At 37.5% G+C, this 20,260-nt stretch overlaps 1 protein-coding gene across 1 annotated transcript in view; it reads left to right on the plus strand.

Moving 5' to 3' along the window:
• LOC122793370 (microsomal triglyceride transfer protein) overlaps positions 1-20,260 on the plus strand; it is a 704,416-nt gene that overhangs the window by 83,896 nt on the left and 600,260 nt on the right. The window lies entirely within an intron of this gene.

Below are 20,260 nucleotides of genomic sequence, written 5' to 3' on the forward strand. Positions count from 1 at the left end.
TTTCATTCAAATGCACATTAGTTCCATATTTAACAATGGCGGGAGTAAGGTGTTTTAAACCTTTCCCCTGAGTACTTATATGTTAGCTTATTTATCACTGTTGTCACTTTATGTAAATTATCTTTGGAGGATTGTGCCTCATTAAATTCCATTGGTTGGACCATATTCTGTCAAAATACCTGTTGAAATTTCATGCAACGTAGGGTTTTCTTTTACCAGACAAAAGGTTACCTCACAAGTAGTATTACATTACTGTAGCAACTAACATTGTATTATGATGGAAAGTGATTAATCACACTAGATTAATAAGTATGTTTTTATTAACATCTAACAGCCATGCAATATTCATAAAATGATTCCTAGTCAATTAAACTGTAATCACATCTTACAACCTTGTGAGCTTCGTAATATTCTTAGTTGCATACTATTCGAAATGTATAATGAAGATTACATTGTATATGTAAGTGTTAATATTGTTTATGTGCTTTTTTCCCTGTGGAATTTATGCATTCTTGTAAATGATGTTTAATGTTTTACTTATTCACCATCACCCCTTGGCTATGCTTTTGTGCAAGCAATCTTTATCAAATACCTTAAACTGCAATTTTTATTTATTCTTAAGTGTATCTCTTATTTAATTATCTTTACAATTATAGCCCTAGCCATGATTGATAAGAGTCCCCCAGTTCACTTACTTGGTTAACCAAGTATATATAAATGCAGAAAAAAAGAAGTAACTGCACTATGTTTCTACACCACATATATTTCACATGCTGCAGTACCGTTTTCAGTTTTATGTTGCATAACTGTACATTTCACCAAAACTCACAGCAACAATATTTGTAGTCAACTTTTTGGGAGCACAACTATCAAGCCATTTAGTAATGTATAGAATTGCTCTAAAAATGAAATGAAACAAGGCATAACTGGATGGTGTTTTGTTACAGAGTAAAAGTTCAGAGATAATGCATTGCTTATTATGTTGCTTTTAAAGAATAACATTCATTTCTTATTGAATTGCTTATTGCTTATTAAAACTGTTCTTTTCTGCTGGATGGTCGTATGTGCTGTTGCTGTTTTGCCATGGAGTTTGAATTACTTATAATTTTTTGCTATTATCTGTACTACATGTTCTCTCCAATACATAGCACCAAGCAACACGGTTTCTAAGAATTTGCAAACAAACTGAAGGAGGAAGAAATGAAAGAAAAAATGGGAAACTGTGGGTATTCAATACCTGATATGAAATTCCAAACATGGGAAAATATTTTGAAATATTAGGACAGCTATTTTTTGCTAATGACAGAGAGAATGAAGATGAATAATGGAGTGCATTTATCAGTGCAGCTGATCTAAACCATGCACTCTAAAAAGAATTCTGAGCCCTGAGGAACCTCATGAGCAAACCTTTATGCAGCTAGTAAGGTTTATAAATATTGTTAACCGCAAATCTAGTGAGATAGTTCTAAGATTCAAGTTTGATTCTTGCATAAGGAAGCTTATACAATCTTTGACTGATACATGACTCACTGGAGAAAATTTGATGGGGACTGTAATTAATTAGAGACATTGTAGCAAATGTCATTTAGGATGGCATGTGGAACAACTAATGATTGCACACAAAAAAGGCTATTGTCAGAAATTAGCTTAGCATTCAAAGCTGCCTTAAAGATAGCTGAGTAATGGAAGCATCCAACAAAGATAGACAAATGTACAAGTATAGCAGACCACAATGATGTCACACAGTAATAGAACAGAACTGTAGAGGGTGGACAACCAAAAGTAAAAAAAAAACAAAAAGTCACTATATTAAAAGTGCTAGAAAAGAACATGTTGCTGCTGTGGTAAACATGACAGTGAGAATTTGTACAGAGAAGAAAAGAATGAAAAAACTTTTAAAACTTGTTTAGAAACATTTAAAAGGAAGTTTTATAGTTATGATTCATATCATGTTCTTGCACATAAAAAGTAGCAGATAGAATACAATGCAAGGGATTTAATAGATAATATAGGTTAATTCAGCAAAGACTGTAAGTGGTACATGGGAATATGAGGTTAGAGGTGTAATTTAATTAATTAAAAAATACAAAATAGATAAAAAAAAGTGTAAAGAATTCTACAGAGATAAATGTTTGAAGACTGTAATTGACAAACAAGCTGTGGAAGTAAGTGGGGACATTTAAGTAGTTTAAATAACATGTTAGGCGGTTTAGAATACTAAATTAAAAGCAGAGCAAGAGAAAAGAAAAAAGAAGAAATAGGAAATAACTGGTTTGAAGATGAACACTATGAAGCATAAGGGAAAAAATAAAAAGCTGTTAATTGATGGATTATGGCCAAATATAGACACAGGTAGTCATAGAATGGTACACCTGTGCTACTTGTCCTGCACTGATGTGCTGAGTTGCATTGCTTTGCCACGTCGTAATTCACAGTCATCCACATTCCCAAAAGGGTGACATCTCATTACCTGAAATTTGCTCCGTTATGCATCTGAAATAACTACTTGGTGGGGAAGCTACAGAAAGCACAGGAATTGACAACCCTCAAAGGCATAAACACACAAAAACACCCAAACATGGACACACACACACACACACACACACACACACACACACACACACACACACACACACACGCACATACACACACACGCGCGCACACGCATGCATGCACGTACGCACGCACACACATGCACACACACACAGACATATAAACAGACATACACACGCATGCATGCAGACTCTTAGAGTCACTAAAGGGTCTATATTAGAACACTGAACATTCAAAATGTGAGTGTTCTAATATCGACCCATTTTCAGCGAACACTGAAAATATTGAAGAAACAGAAAAACAATTTTTTTCATAGGGAAAGAATTTGGTTGTCCATTTCTGTTGCTTTGGTATTTTCAATGCTGTGGTGGAAAGTTATGGGTCAAGTTCAGGTAAGTGTGCGATTGTGTGGACGTGAGGGTTAGGGCGGGTTAGTTGTTAGGGTTAGGGCGCAGGTCAGGTAAGTGTGCGATTGTGTGGACGTGAGGGTTAGGGCAGGGTAGGTTAGTTAGGGTTAGGGCACAGGTGAGGTGACTGTGTGATAGTGACTGACCTTAGGGTTAGGGTTTGGGTTAAGGTAAGTGGATAGTTAGTGGTGTATGTATAGTTTAGTGTAGGGTAAGGTGTAAAACTTTAGGTGTATGTGTGTGGATTGCTGTTTGCTTGGTGTGCTTGTGTTGTGTGTATGTATTTTGGAACAGCAAATTTTTTCCCTAGGAAAATATTTGCTGTTCTGTATGTTCGATGTTTTAAATTTTCGATTGATAGGGTTTGATATTAGAACACAAAATATCAACGCGGCATGTAAGCAAATTCTTTCCCTGGGAAAGAATTTGCTTGGCCACTTCGGTAGTTTGCCATTTTCGGCACTGTAGTGCGGTCTCAGAGTTGGTATATTTAAGTAGAGGGGTGTGGGGGCATAGCCCCCCACATTGAGGGGTTTGGGGTAGAAGCCCCCAACTTAATATCATGTATTAAAGTGTTTTCTTTTTTTTTTCTTCTTTTTTGTTGGAACAGCGATTTTTTTTTTTCCCTTGGAAAAAAATCACTGCTCTGACAGTTCGGTTTTGTAAGCATTCACTTGCATGGGGTCAATCAATCACCGTTCTCTAACCTAAACGTTCGGTGATCTAATATAGACCCGATGTCAAGCACTTCCTGTCCTGAACAGCACTTGCAAAGTACTGGTGTCTATGAATCCTATACAGCACAAAAGGCCAGCTCAGTTGGAGATCCCATGCTTAGACTATTGCATTTCCATGCAGAGTTATGAACCATGCTTATGCTTGTCTTACATAGTTCACAACTACAAAAAATTTGAAGATGGCTAGAACGACGAAAAATAAGTATAAGTATGTAGGAAACATGTTTTATTTTTATAGGGTGGATGGTCTGAAAATGTAGGAAAATGAACTCAGTCCTAGTAGAAATTAAATGACAAGCAAAGCTTATGAACTCTAAATTGGATACTGGGAACAGTGTCACTTTATTGAATAGACAGAAATTCAGATATGTAGCCAACTCTGTTTTTCACCAAACTAATAATGTACTGGAAAGTTATAATGGTGACCCTATGAAAAATTGATAGATGCTGAAGTAAAAGCCACTTAAAAGGAGCTAGTGGAATTGTTACCTCTGATAACAGCTGAAAGTAACAGACCATATTTTGACAGTTGTAAACCTACATTTTTAAGATACAGGCCAGGATCTGTAAGGAACAATACAGCTCTCCTAGCCAATGTATATATATATATATATATATATATATATATATATATATATATATATAGATATATATAGATTACAGCCAGCACAGCCAAACCTCACCATTATACCTCTCAACTGTACAGTTTTTTGGAGAATGTCCAGATTTTTGCCTCATAGTTTGGTCTGTTTTTCATAGAATTGTGGTTTTCTGGCAAATTAGTGACAAATCATTAAAGACTGACACCAGAATATAATTTTCAGACTTCATACGCTTCAGAAAATTCATGCTGATGCAAAAACTGTTATTCTATCAACATTCTAAGTTTGTAAGAGCAATACTTAAAAACTGTCCCTATTTTTGGGCCTTTGTACAACTTTTATTTACGGCTTTGTCCAGATTTCTTGCTGTAAGAGGTTGAGAGGTATGCTCACCATACTACCAAGTTACAATTGTTGCAAACCTCAAAGGTACTAAACACTTACAGATGATTGAGTTTGCATGGAGGCTTTACTCCAGCAGCCCTGTTGTGAGTAGTTTGCAATAGTGGTACTTACTACAGGTGATAATGGAGCGTAATCATGGTGCTCTGTGCACTACATGATTTATTGATTTAGGGAAGATGTTCTTGTGAATGTCAGTAAAGGTGTGGTACAATTTTGATATGTTAGAAGGCTCTGCAATGGGGAGGAGACACTAAGTTAATAAACAGTTGTGAGTGGTTAAAAGAAATATAAGAGTTAGGAACACTATAAAAGCTAGCCAGAAGGGGATGACTCAGCATACTGTGATAAAAAATGTATCTAAAATTGTGAGGAAGCATGTCAGATGTAATGTGATGACCTTTGGTTGGCTGATTAAGGTCAGTGGGCATGACAGCAGTCAGTTTAAAAAGGGTTAAAAGCTTATAGAGGACAAGGTGCTAAGGAAAGTAAGAGGGCAGTTCATATAGAAAAAATGTATACTTTAGGTTGTAATTTACATCTTCTAGTAGGACAGCAGAAAATACAGTAGTTATAAATACAAGTTCAAAAAGTAAAATTATACTCAGTATAGAGGGAGCCAGAGGCTATGGACTGCCATAAGGTGAAACTTGATACACTTTTCAGATTATTGTCTTATGCTAATTTTCATTTAAAATACCAGAAGTCATTATGACATGAAGAGAACACATATTTTATTGCTGCTTTGGGTTTGTGCAAAAATGCTGGGAACGATGAATTATTTAATTAGCTTATTCAGTGTTATTCGTCATAAGATCATAGGTATATACTAGGCTACTGACCATCAGGACCTTTATAAGCCTAGCCATGCAATCCAACCCAATTGTAACTCTATGTATCATGGGCATTTATTAGGAAATAAAGTAAGCCCAGTCCGCAGGGTAAAGTGCCTCAACGATACAAATTAGCATAATCCAGTGAAAAAATCAAGAGGCAGCACCATACAGAGCGAAGGAGACTTTAATCACATAAAACATATCCAGATATAAAGTAGTAAGTGCTTTCACATTCCTGAGAACTGAAGAACGCTTCTTCAGGTTTAATGTTGCCTCTTGATTTTTTTCACTGGATTTATTAGGAAATGGTATGTTAGTTAGGAAGTTTCTAGAGGTTATGTGGTGGGGTATGTTAGTTTGGGCATTACTGTCTGCTTCTGCTTATTAGACACATGGGGCCAGACCTGGGGTGAATTTCAAATTTCCCACCCGTTGGTCAAGGTTATACTTAAAAAGGGTTAGGGATGGATTCTGTTTCACATGGATGGAAAGCCTGTTCCAGAGCACATGGATCCTCTGAAACACATATCTGCCTTGCCAACATGTCTTATTTATGTCACAAAAAAAATTTAAATCCTTGAACCTAGTGGCTCTGATGTTGTTTATTTTGCAGATGTGCAAAAGGTCCATCAGAGCTGGATATGAGGATAACTTGTGTACCATGGAAAGATTGCCTCTCAGTAACCTGTGGGAGTCAGAGTACAGAGATAGGGCTTTAAGGGGATCTGCATAGGACAATGTGCCTATACCCCAGATTCTCCTGGTAAAGAACCTTTGTAGGTGTTCCAGCTATTGCATATGTCTGGTCAGGAACATGCCGAAGGGGGCATTATACTCAGTGATGGATTTGATAAGAGCTGAATAAAGTGGCACTATGAATTCCTTGACCTGGATGCCATGCCCTTTCTTATAAGTTAGGTGACATAGCATGCTTTTTCTTACTACCTTGGCCACATGTTGGTCAAAGGCCAGATTACTGTCTACATTTGTTCCCAGATCCCTTACTACTGTTTCAGCTCTTAGGGGTGTCCTATTAATGGAGTAATTAGCCTGAGTAGCTGTTTTCTCAAAAGGCACTATAGTGTATCTCTTGGCATTAAGTTTTAATGCATGATTTTGGCACCATTCATCTGTGTTAGACCCTCTTGTAAGATGTCTGCATCATGAGGGAATTTACGAGCTCCCAATTTGCAGTCAACCAAATGCCCTTCACATTATCATTTACCTTCGAGAAGTAGATGCAATGTAGGAGGATGGTATGAAGCTGCAGATAGATAATGTGAAATATTTATTTTCCAAGCAATTCTTCCTAGAAGTAGAAAGTCAAATAACTGTTTTACAGAGAAATGCTGAATAATCATATCTGGTATTTTACCTAGACAGAAAAGTAATGGTCCTGCCTACTAGAAAGCACAGAACATGCTTAAGATTGCAGTTGAATATACTTCAGACATGGTGGAAGTATGAAAAGTTGCTGTAGCAAAATGCAAAGAATTTAGGAAAAATAAAAGCACGAGTCTCTGCTAGAGTGAAAGGAAATCTGAGTGACTTTAGCTGAAGAAACATGTTTTAGAAGCTGAACAGAATAGCTAGGAGTGTGTGTGTGTGTGTGTGTGTGTGTGTGTGTGTGTGTGTGTGTGTGTGTGTGTGTGTGTGCACGTGTGCTCAATCCTTTGTCTGGGTAGTAACAAGTATAAAACAGGTGAAGTATTTATTTTCTCTGTGAATCTTCTTAGAAGTTGATGCAGTTGCATTACTGTGAAATGCTGGGTAATCGTATGTGAGGCTTTTATTAGGAGGTGGTGGAGGTGAAAGTATTAGCGGTGTAACTAGGAGTGAGAATACTTTGGCATGTTCATTTATCATGTTATGCATTCTAGAGAATACACATGATTTTCCATACAGTGGCCTTGAAATGTACGATGGCAGTTCTCTGTTATAGCTATTGTGAAACATGGACAACAGAATATTGGCACTTGAAAGTCTCTTCCTGCTTTCATATTCAAGTGATACATCTGTGGTAAACCATGAGAAAAGGATATTATCAGGTGGAAAATTTTCAAAACAGCACAGACCTCGAAATATCCTTATCAAATACAACTACTCAATTGACTATGTCGGGGAAGTTTCATTAGTGTGTTCTAGTCTGTGATGCTGGTGAAGCAAAGGTGCTAGAATGTTTACCGAAGATGAATTTATCGTACAGGACCCAACACCACCTGCTGAACAGCTTTTAATTCAGACTTGTTAAATAAAAGTCAGTGATATTTTCATTTTGATATCATGCTCCATTAGGTGTGAGTTTTCAAAGGAACTGTGGTGTAATAAAGTTCTGTTGGAGTACTGTCCAACCACGGTTAACAGAAACATGAAGCAGGTCCACTCTTCACTATTTCAGCATTAAGGTGTGTTCCAAAAGCACAGTAACACCTACCAAAGTGTGTTACAAAAGAAAGCACAAGTCACAGTAACATCACAGCTAAATAACAAAGCAGCATATTTAGGTCACATTAGAACAGCAGCACAGCTCCCAGAAATAGCAGAAGGGGACTGTTCAAAAGTGACACCCTGACACAATTTACTTTAACCCATAACAGAAACATAATGAAGTGTGATCAGCTAGTGTGCAGTAATGCCACAACATTAGTATTTATTCAAAACAGCAAATATTACACAGTTTGTAAGTTTGTATACAAGGCTGTATCATCAGTGAGACTAATGCATCAATATCGGCCCCTCAAAATGGTACCTACAACACCTCATTATATACAAGTAATTCATGTCCTGCAACCATACTATAAAATATAGTGCTTACTCATAGTACAATAAAAACTCATAATACAAGCATGAACTAAAACAAAAAGGCAAAAAAATCTGATTTGTTTGAAAGCAGTGGCTGACTTCATTATACAGTGCTATAAAGGTCTGTTTATTTATTTATTTTTATCTATTTTACATTTTTTTACCAGGCGTGTCTGATTGGGCTGGTAGCCCATTTTCAGTGGAGGCCCAAGGAGAAAAGCTCCAAGAATATAATATTACAATAGAAAACATAAGGTTAACATATATTTCAGTGTAGTTATATACAGCAGGTATTATAGAGTAAACACAATTTCAATTAATACAATTATTAAAATGCTTTAGGTACTGCGGTGGTGGTGCTGCAGTAGCATTCTCGCCTCACAGTAAGACGTTGTCCTGTTCGATTCTCAGCTAAAGCGTCTTCTGTGTGGAGACATGCGTGAATGGGCGTACATTCGTTGAATGTTGTGCATCAGAGCTGGCAATTCGGCACGTAAAAATCTACTGCCAATCATTAGCGGACCGGAGTTCCGCTATGGCAACCCCTAACCGGGAAAAGCCGAAAGACACAACAACAACAACATTAAAATGCTTTAGGTCAACATCAGAGAAGAAAATAGCATTTGAGAGGGTCAGATGACCTTATTAGAAGTTAGACATATGTTGTAGATCTATGAGGTACATACAGTATAAAATTCTGCATCCCCAAAAATGCATCACTGGAGATGTTGTTATGCACCATTTAGAATACCTCACTATGATACATTGTAAGAAAAAATCAATCTTTTTGGCAAATGGTTGCCTCCTGCCTTCAAGTCTGTCTTTAATGATTCTTTAAGATATCTGGAGTGTATACCAGTTACAATGTGAGCCCTACAAAACCATAACTTGCAAAATTTTTCACATGTTTTAGCTTGGGGGATTTTTAACATTAATCAATTTTACGTGTGAGACTTTTAATACATAACAGTCAGTGCTCAGAATTTTCTTTTCTGATGTTAACAGCACCAAAATGTGTAATGGTCAGTCTGTACAGTTCTACTATATTTCATGCTTTAGTTCTAAATGATGTAAGATATAAACAAGCCATGTAACACATAATACGTGGAGTGCAGTTCTATATGAAAAGTCAGCATTTTGATACTGTGCATAATTATTTCACAAGGTTATTTTGACTCTGAACTGGTGAAAGGAGTACAATATTCCTAAGTGAGTATTTTGCAGATATAACAAGCGGGGACTTGTCTATGACAAACGTAGTTACAAATTTTACACGTTCTCCATGGCTTAAGTAGGGACCCAGCTGATATTTTGATAAAACACCAGTTTTGCAGCATTTTTTCAATAGATATAACTGAAATTCAGAAAGAATCACTCTTGGGAATAGTTTATAACTTGTTCTATTCACAAACATGCCATTAATGTACCCTGATAAGCTGTTTTCAATTAGTTGTGTGTTTGTCTACCCCTACATCATTTGTGATAAGAACTAACCCCTACATCATTTGTAATATGACTTAAAATTGAGTGTTGTCTTATGCAAGTAACAAAGGAAGGAATGGGGCATTTCTGAATGGTTAAGTAGGCATATATTATTTTTCAGTCTTTGAAGGCAAATATATTCCATGCTGATTAAAGCCAAAAACCTTTTCTTCATCCTTATGACCATATAATGGCAGACAATGCTCCTTTCTCAGTAATCCTTGTGGCATGCATCTTTTAATACTCTTTTATTTTGTTGCATATTTCAGTGACCATTACCTCAGACCATACAGTTCTGGCACTCTCCTAATCAAAATCTACATGGCTATATATACTAACTTTATGCGTTTGGTTAAATGGCATGAATGTTATTAAAGTGCAAAGAAATTGTTAGATATCCCACAGAAAATGAGGTAATCATCAATTATAACTGTTAAGAATTAACTTTTTAAATGGAGTGAATTACATGTGTGCACTACTTTTTCAAAACACAGATATTCACTGTGAAAACTCTAAAATAATCATGTTATCAGTCCTGATTTGCAGGTTAGCAGTATGGCACTTAAGTGTCTTCTTTTGATAGAACATTTCTGGATGGCTTTAAACAGGTGGTAGTGGTGGGATAATGGAAGAGCTCAAATACCATTGTGACCCAAAATGCATATTACATTTAGGAATGTTATCTGACTGCCAGTCGTTCACAGCAGGCGGTGATCTTGTCACTGCTTCATCCATGTAGCTACATCTACAGCATTATCACTGCCGTGTATTACTCATATCTCTGCCTTTGCAAAAGAATAAAAACATCTTTTTTATTCAGTAAATCCATCTGGCAAATCTACACTTTCCAGTTCACAAACCAGATAAGTAACAGTGACAGTAAACCTCACATAACTAAAAATGACAATACAAATTAAATAACAACTTCACAGCTACAGACTTCCCTTTTGGAGCAAGCTAAAAGCATTATGGAAAATGAATATGAAACACTTTCCTCCTAGAACTGCAACAGGAAGCTGTCATCTACAATCTGAATTTGTCTAGATGTTCTGTGAGATAAAGCTTGTCTTGCACCATCTATCACCTTCCCATTGACGATTTAAGCATACAACCATCTGTAGTGTGCTCTACTGCCCTGAGACCAAATGAATGACTCTAGCCACAGTAGGCTGACTCTATTAGCCTCACCTATCCAGTTCTGATCTCCTAGCTGATAGGAGTGAAACTCCACCCATACAATCTCCTGGCTGAGAAGAGTTAATCCCTATCTGCACAGACTTCTGGCTGAGAGGAGTTAAGCCCTATCCGCACAGACTCCTGATTGAGAGGAGTTAAGCTCTATCTGCACAGACATCTGGCTGAGAGGAGTTAAGCCCTGTCCACACAAACTCCTGAATGAGAGGAGTTAAGCCCTATCTGCACAGACTCCTAGCTGAGAGGAGTTAAGCCCTATCTGCACAGACTCCTGGTTGGAAGGACATAAGCCCTATCCGCACAGTCTCCTGGCTGAGTGGAGTTATTCCCTATCCACACAGACTTCTGACTGAGAGGAGCTAAGCCCTATCTGCACAGACTCCTGACTGAGAGGAGTTAAGCCATATCTGCACAAACTCCTGACTGAGAGGAGTTCAGCCCTATCTGCACAGACTCCTGGCTGAGAGGAGTTAAGCCCTATCTGCACAGACTCCTGACTGAGAGGAGTTAAGCCATATCTGCACAGACTCCTGACTGAGAGGAGTTCAGCCCTATCTGCACAGACTCCTGACTGAGAGGAGTTAAGCCATATCTGCACAGACTCCTGACTGAGAGGAGTTCAGCCCTATCTGCACAGACGCCTGGCTGAGAGGAGTTAAGCCCTATCTGCACAGACTCCTGATTGAGAGGAGTTAAGCCCTATCTGCACAGACTCCTGGCTGAGAGGAGTTAAGCCCTATCTTCATAGACTCCTGGCTGAGAGGAGTTAAGCCTTATCCGCACAGACTCCTGAGTGAAAGGAGTTGAGCCCCATCTGCACAGACTTCTGGCTGAGAGGAGTTAAGCCCTATCTGCGCAGACTCTTGGCTGAGAGGAGTTAAGCCCTATCTGCGCAGACTCTTGGCTGAGAGGAGTTAAACCCTATCTGCATAGACTTCTGGCTGAGAGGAGTTAAGCCCTATCTGCACAGTCTCCTGGCTGAGAGGAGTTAAGCCCTATCCACACAGACTCCTGGCTGAGAGGAGGTAAGCCCTATCTGCACAGACTCCTGGCTGAGAGGAGTTAAGCCTTATCTGCACAGACGTCTGGCTGAGAGGAGTTAAGCCCTATCTGCGCAGACTCCTGGCTGAGAGGAGTTAAACCGTATCTGCATAGACTTCTGGCTGAGAGGAGTTAAACCCTATCTGCACAGATTCCTGACTGAGAGGAGTTAAGCCCTATCTACCCAGACTTCTGGCTGAGAGGAGTTAAGTCCTATCTGCACAGACTCCTGACTGAGAGGAGTTAAGCCCTATATACACAGACTTCTGGCTGAGAGAAGTTAAGCCCTATCTGCATAGACTTCTGGCTGAGAGGATTTAAGCCCTATCTGTACAGACTCCTGATTGAGAAGAGTTAAGCCCTATCCACACAGACTCCTGACTGAGAGGATTTAAGCCCTATCTGCACAGACTCCTGACTGAGAGGAGTTAAGCCCTATCCATACAGAATCCTGGATGTGAGGAGTTAAGACCTATCCACACAAATTCCTGGCTGTGAGGGGTTAAGCCCTATCTGCACAGACTCCTGACTGAGAAGAGTTAAGCCCTATCCACACAGACTCCTGACTGAGAGGATTTAAGCCCTATCTGCACACACTTCTGGCTGTGAGGAGTTAAGCCCTATCTGCACAAACTCCTGGATGTGAGGAGTTAAGCCCTATCTGCACAGACTCCTGACTGAGAGGAGTTAAGCCTTATCTGCATAGACTCCTGGCTGAGATGAGTTAAGCCCTATCTGCACAGTCTCGTAAATGAGAAGAGTTAAGCATTATTTATCCAGTTTCCTAGCTGAAAAGAGTTAAGCCCTACCCGCACAGACTCTTGGCTGAGAGGAATGCTTAAGAAGTTCATTAATCATACAGGCTGGCACTGATAATTTAAAATAAGGCTGACTAGAATATATTTTATTTTACTTATAGTCTGATGTGGTTGTTATATACAGAGTTTACTGGTCTATCTGTCTACACTTCTTTGATAAGTTCTAAAAATATATAGAGTTCTTGTGAGGGAATTAAAAGCCCCTTGCTTTATCTGCATCTCCATGTTTTTTTGTTCCACAAGAATTCTGTTTAATTAGGTGATGCTTTTGTATTTTCTTTCAACAAAGTATGCAGTTCTTGTCTAGTATAACTGTTGGTAAACCATGCCTACTGGCATCAAAGAAAAGGAACCTAGATAGTTAGACTGTCATACTAAGATACATCAAGATACATGATAGCATATTTTATTAGTGGGTATATTTTGAAGTGGTAACTTTTTCTCAGTGAAGACCTGCATTTAGTCAAAGGATTGCTGTTTCTTTTCTAGTATATGAGTAAACTGTTATTTAGGTAGCATTTTGAAAAGAAAGTGTTAATAGTGAGATGAAGTACATCATAATGTAATGAAAATGTGTACACTTAAGTATGGCTGAAGTTCTGAATGTTCCTAAGACAACCTCCCTCAGGAAAGAAATGTGAATAATTCTGGCATAAATGTGGCAAAATGCTTTTAGCATTAATGCAACACATAATGGAAAGCTTGTAGATTTCCCTTGAAAAGTGCAAACTGTTTCTTTGCTCAGTATCAAAGGTAAGACTGACTTCCAACAAAAATTTTTCAGTATTACCAATACATATCAGACATAATACCAAATGCAGCTGTGTACATGAAGAAAAGTAAACAACTGTCGAATACAAGAAAAGGATGCCACAGTTCGTAAAAACACCACCGATTTATTGGTAAGAGTAACTTAAATAATGCCTTAGCAAAACATGTCAAAGATAATCCAACACATATTTTCAAAATTGTAGTTATAGAACAAGTGAAGAAGAATGTTCGGGGTGGACCATGGCATCTGAAATTAGAAGAAAGGGAGTTGTTATGGCAACTTCGTACTAGTGACAATATCTTTCCAGGGCTTAATGAATATTGCTCTATTAAATGTTTATTAAAATTAAAAGCCTTGGAAAGATGAAATAAATATTTTTAGTTTTCAATTCAATATGAAATATGTTTAAATTTCATTAATATGTTAGTTATAACATATTCAAGTTTAATCACATATATTCTTGTTGGTATTTTTATTGATGTCAAGTAAGTTACTGGTTTAAAAGTTTTTTATAAAAAGTTGGTTTCTTTAAATATTTTTAAATAGTTAATTGAGTGATGTAATTGATGTAATATGCTATTTAAGAAGGATTTTGGAGCAAATTTTTTGTCTGAGGAAGTGCAGTAAATTGGGCTGTACGAAAATGCTTACAATAAATTGGTGGTGTTTTTACGAACTGTAGCATCCTTTTCTTGCATTCAACAGCTGTGTACATATTTGTAGCATTTATTCTGCAGAAACTGCAGAAATAAGCAAGGAAGGAAAGGTGGGATATACTCAAGTAAGTATTAGCACAGCTCTGGTATGGTATTTTAGGAAATAAGGAGGAATGACTGCTTGTGACACTTTTGAGAGATCAGTGGACACAGGGACAGGCCATGTAGGAGACTTGTAGAATATATTTTGTTGTTTTACAAAACGGTATGATTTACTGCCATTCTCAAAAGGTAAGTGTTGGCAGGGAAGTAGTATATGTGAAAACTTTCTTGTTTTACAACCTCCTCACCACATTAGCTATCTCCTGTACTTTCACTTCCTCTATGAAGGCCACACACAGGCGCTGTAACTGCATAGCAACTCATTGTACTGATAACCAGAGTGCAATCTCTATTCTGCAGTAGAGCCAGAAACTATACAGTAATAAAACAGGTGCAGGCTTAGAAAAAATCCAGTTAGTGTGATGATGGATGAGAAACTAGAAGGATAATACAGAACATTTTAAAATTGAACTGACCCCTTAAAATATCAAGTTATGGTCTATTAAGACAGCAGCAACAATTTGCATTTTCCATGAAGCCAGGCAAAGTTCATCCTATAGCCTAGAGATCCCATTGCAGACTTATTCATTTAATTAATATATAGTAGACAGTACTGTTTGTGATTCCTGTTTGTCTGAAATGTCTTTGATCACCAGCATGCAACTGAGTGATTGATTACTGATTGTGAAACAGCTGGGGTGAAAATCAACACCTGCAAATTGGAGGTCTTGGTCTCTTGGGAAGGAACGAATTTCTTTCTGCAGGTGAGGGTAGAGCAGCTAAAGCAGATGGGGGAGTTTAAATATTTTGGTGGTCTTGTTCATAAGTGTATATACAGGAGACTGGGAGACTGACCAGTTAATGGTTGCAGTGATAGTGGTGCTACATAACTAGCAGCAAGATAAAGCTTGTAATATATTAGTTTATGTCCTCATCCTGACCTGCGGCTATGATCTTTGGATAATGAGTAAAGAAACAAGATTATCGATGCATGTGGCAGAAATGAGATTCTCTCTGTAGATGGGATAAATCATTGTCAGTCCATAACACAGAGAGGTAATCGGCAATCCAGAAGGATCCTGGACTACAGCAGCTGCTCCTGCACGTAAAGGGGAGCTAGCCAAGGTGGTGTGAACACATGATGAGGATTCCCTCAGAATTCCTATCATAAAAGGCATATCAGACAAGGCTCACTGGTCGAAGACCATGGGGCAGACACAGGACCTTCTATAGAACTATTATCTCTCCTCTTGCCTGACAGTGCTTGAGGATCCCACAGAATAAGCTAGAGACTCTTACTGGGGATAGGGTACCTGCTATCCTACTTAGTTTGCTACCATGGTGACTCTAATAAGGACAAATAGTTAAGAAAATGGATGACTGGATGAATGAATGAGAGGCAGTGCTGTTGATTGCAAGGCTTTTTGCAGAATAATCACTACAGTTAGTCTGTACTAGTCTTAAAATGGTATTTAGAATGCAATGAGGTATGAACGCATCCAAAAACAAACTTTTGATAAATCCTAGAAAAACATAGGTAATGCTACTTGCTTATACACAAAAATATCAAGCTTACCTAGGATCTTTCTTAAAGACACTCATGGCAATACTATCCCTAATGTTTTGTGATACAAATAATTCACTACCACACTGATCCCTCTCTTACATTCACAGCTCACACTGATAACATCACAAGTGGTGTTCTTTATCAATTAAAGCTTTGTTAGAGGATATCACAGTTACTGTTTCCAGGGGTCAGGTCTACTATAGCCCAAAATGCCCTTCTAGCCAGACTAGAATACAGCTTACCCTTACCCAAACCCTTACCCATATCCTTACTGTTACCCTTACACGAACCCTTACCCATATCCTTACTGTTACCTTTACCCTTACTCACACTTCATTCGGCATACAACACTCAACAAATACAGGTTGCTGAAAATAACATTTTCAGAGTTGCATTATAAGCTGATTCTTGTACTGACCACTTTGACCTCATAGATGAACTCCATTGGCTACCTGTTACTGATAATATTTCTTTTCTTTTTAGTTCCCTACTCTTCAAAGTATTAAAGCTTGGTTACTGTCTGCAATAAGAACCAAACTCCATTTCGGGGTATAGGCTTATTTCTTAAAGAATAGTCTGGACAATGGAATCAAGCAGATCTGGTGTTGCATCAAAAATGCAATAGGGAAAAACAATTTCTCACATCTTGGACTAGCCACTTGAAACCAACTCCCCAAAGAAATTAAAACAGTGACTCCATTAAAAAGAATTTAAAAAAAATCACTATGTAGCCATTTTAGCAATGAAACCAAGTGCAGCAATTTTAGGTTAACAGACCACGCAAATCAGATTCCTTGAGATCATAGTGTAACATATCATCCTAAATAATTCTACACTCAGTGAGTGTACCTAAAGAAAATATTATTTATGTATAATATTCATTTACTAAATGTTTCTTTTCAATTCTGTAAGTTAATGTTTCTGTTCCATTTTATAATATATTTTTCTTTTTATAATATTCTACTCAACTGTGTATGCTTCTTTGCAATTGTGCAATGTGTTATTTATGTTCAATTTTATATTGTACTTTTTCTTTTGCAGAAACTTCCACTTAATTGTATTATTGCATTATATATTGTTCAAGTGCTCTGTAAGCCTGGATCACGGCTAAAATGGTCAATTGCCCAGCCCATCTGCTCAGGCAACAAATAAATAATTCAAGCAGTTAGTCCATGTTTGTCTAGTTTATTGGCAGTGCTTCTCTCCTGCAGTTCTGCTCCAGTACAAGCTCACATTCTGCAATGACAAATGCCTGTTTTACTTTTGACTACTGTTACCCATTCATCTCAGTCGAATACAATAAATGCATACTTAGTCTTTTTAATAGGGCATTATGTAAGCTATGTAATTTCGTATTTCTTATTTATTTTCTTATTAACATTTGATTATCGGAAAAGTCCAACTGGGTAGAGCATTTTAAAAACAATACATTTTCAGTCTAAAAGTGATACAAAAAAACAAAAACAGTTTAAATAATTATACCAAATTAAACATAATATCAAAACTTTGGTTAAGAATAAATATAAGTTAAATGACAATGATTTAATACTTAAAGAAATTTTAGCCAGTTTATAGAGAAATTAAAGGTAAGTTAGTATAATACAAATAGGAATTGCAATACAAAGTAAGAAAAAAACATGCTTATGGTATATTTAGAGAGAGACAGGTGAGAAAAATTGATAGAAGTAAGGAAGTGAGCGATGAAGGGAGAATAAGGAGATGTAAGGTATGAATAGGTATTTGTTCACATTTAGGGATATAGTTTATCCTGACATAGAGCAAGAAAAGAGCCAGCTTTTGGCTAGGAAGTCTTTCAGAAGATTTTGAAGGATGGGAGGGAGGGTGTTGACCTGATGGATACAGATAAGGAGTTCCAGACCTTAGCAACATGATACAAATACAGACAATGCCCAGCATATTTGATAGGTTTGTGGACAGACAAGAATTTTTGGTCATTGGGTCATAATGACCAACTGGGAATATAGTTGTGTAGAATGTTTTTTATTTTTATTTTACATTTGTTAACTGGGATAGTCCAACTGGACACATGTCCATTTTCAGTGGAGGCCCGGGGAGAAAAGCTCCAAAGATACATATGTGCAGATATACAGACAAAGTTCATAATGTATTTCACTTAAATACAGTGAGAGTATTTAGTTGAGCACACATATTAAGTATATGCCAGTGACATCAGCAATGATCAATAGTTGTACAAACAATAATAAAGTAATAATAAAGTACTCTGACTATCAAAATTCACACCATACCTTTGTTGTGATGTACTAAGGCTATGCAGACCTATCAAGAGACAATGTGTACAAGGCAATAGCTACAGTAATATTAGAGTGGGACTGGGGTTAGTCAGGTATGGAGCACGGACATAGCCATTTGTTGTTTAGATGACTTTTGATAGACTTTTTAAATTTGGATAAGGAAGATTCCAGGGTTATGGATGATGGAAGGGAGTTCCAGATTTTGGACATATAAGATGAGTAGAGGGAATCACATGCATGGTTGTGGGATCTAGTAACTGTTAAAATTAGCTTGTCTGTGGATCGTAGTTGTCTAGGACAGGAGTACTGCTCAATTAGGTTACTTAAAGAAGGTGTTTTATTTGGTTGGGAGAGCAGCTTGTGAGTGATGATCAGTTGATTATAGATTAGTAAATTTGGCAGTTCAAGCCACTCCAATTGTTTTAGGTTGTGACAGTGATGGGTTCTGAAGGAGCTGTTGTTGGCAAATTTGGCTATCTGATTGTAGCAGGTTGTCATTTTGCTGGTTTCAGTTTTGGATAGATTGGTTAGTATTGGGGATGCATAAATTAATGTTGAGAGAAGGTGGGTATGAGCAATGGTGGATCTAACATTATGGGTCAGAAAGGATTTGTGCTTGTAGAGACTACCTAGCTTTTTGTGTGTGTTTTTAATAGCCAGATTAATGTGTATGTCAAAATTTAACTTGTTATCAATGGTAATGCCTAGTAGTTTTGTGTGGGATTCGGGTGAAATGAGGGTACCATTTTTAGAGTGGATATTGAAGTCGGAGTTAATAGTGATATTTTGTGAGGGGTGAAATAGCAGGAGCTTGGTCTTTTTGGGATTAAGAATGAGGCCATTCTTAGTAAGTCAGTTTTCAACTGAGTGGAAATTAGCTTGGGTTTTATGGTGTAGTTCTGGCAGGGTAGGGTAGGGGCACTACATATTATAGTGGAATCGTCTGCGTATTGGATAAGGCTAGTACTATTTGCAGCTGAGTGGAGATTATTTGTGAAGATTGAGAACAGCAAGGCGCCCAGTATAGATCCCTGGGGTACCCCAAGTGTGACTGGTAGGAGTGGAGACACATTCATGTTCCACTGTATTGCTTGTTGCCTATTGCTGAGATAGTTTTTGCTTGTCTAAGCCTAGGTTTGTGAGGTGATAGACTAGTTTGTCATGGCTAACCATATCAAAGGCTTTTGATAGGCCTAAGAAAAGGGCTGAAGTAAGTTTACCATTGTTCCTGTTATGGTTTATGGTATCTGTGAATGCTAATAGAGCTGTGGTTGTGCTATGATCTGGTTATTTAGTGTCAGACAAGCACATGGATTCTGGATAATTTTATAGGTGGTAAGAAGCTGTGTATATGTTAGTTGATGGTGTAGTTCTAACCAATTTAGGCTTTTTAGTGCTATACAGTGGAGGGTTTTGAAAGGAGTATTTCTTGCAAATTTAGCAACTATGTTATAGCATTGTTCAAGTTTTAATTTTTGTGATGTCTGGAGGTTAGTAATGATGGAGCACCATAAAGAAGAGTGTGGAGAATATAAGTAGTAGCAAGTGTAGTTGTAATTATGTCAGTGAGAAACTTTTTGTCTCTATAAAGCATCACTAGTTTTGGTGAGTTTTTTCTTATGCAATTTTCTATATGTAGGTCAAATTTAAGATTATCATCTACATACATATCATTCCTAATAATTTGCTATGAGAAGTGACTTTCATAGTTGTATATTAAGAGAGACAACTTTAAATTTTGTTTTTTCACAGGAGAGGGATTTGGGGAAAAAGTATTTTTTTAGGGTTAAGCACAAGTTGTGAGTTGCATAGCCATGTTTTAGTCACTGTCAAAGCTTCCTGAGTAATTTTTTGGAGGAGTGACATGTTGTCAGATGTGCAAATGAGTGTGGAGTCATCTGCGTACTGTATTAGGGAGGGCTGTTGTGTGGATATGTGGATGGTGTTAGTGAGAATGTTAGAGTGGAATGAACCAAGGATAGAGCCTTGTGGGACACTGGAAGTGACTGGGAGGCA

Source organism: Protopterus annectens, chromosome 2.part0, assembly GCF_019279795.1.
Source record: "Protopterus annectens isolate FY-2018-M chromosome 2.part0, PAN1.0, whole genome shotgun sequence".
Taxonomy (NCBI): Eukaryota; Metazoa; Chordata; order Ceratodontiformes; family Protopteridae; genus Protopterus; species Protopterus annectens.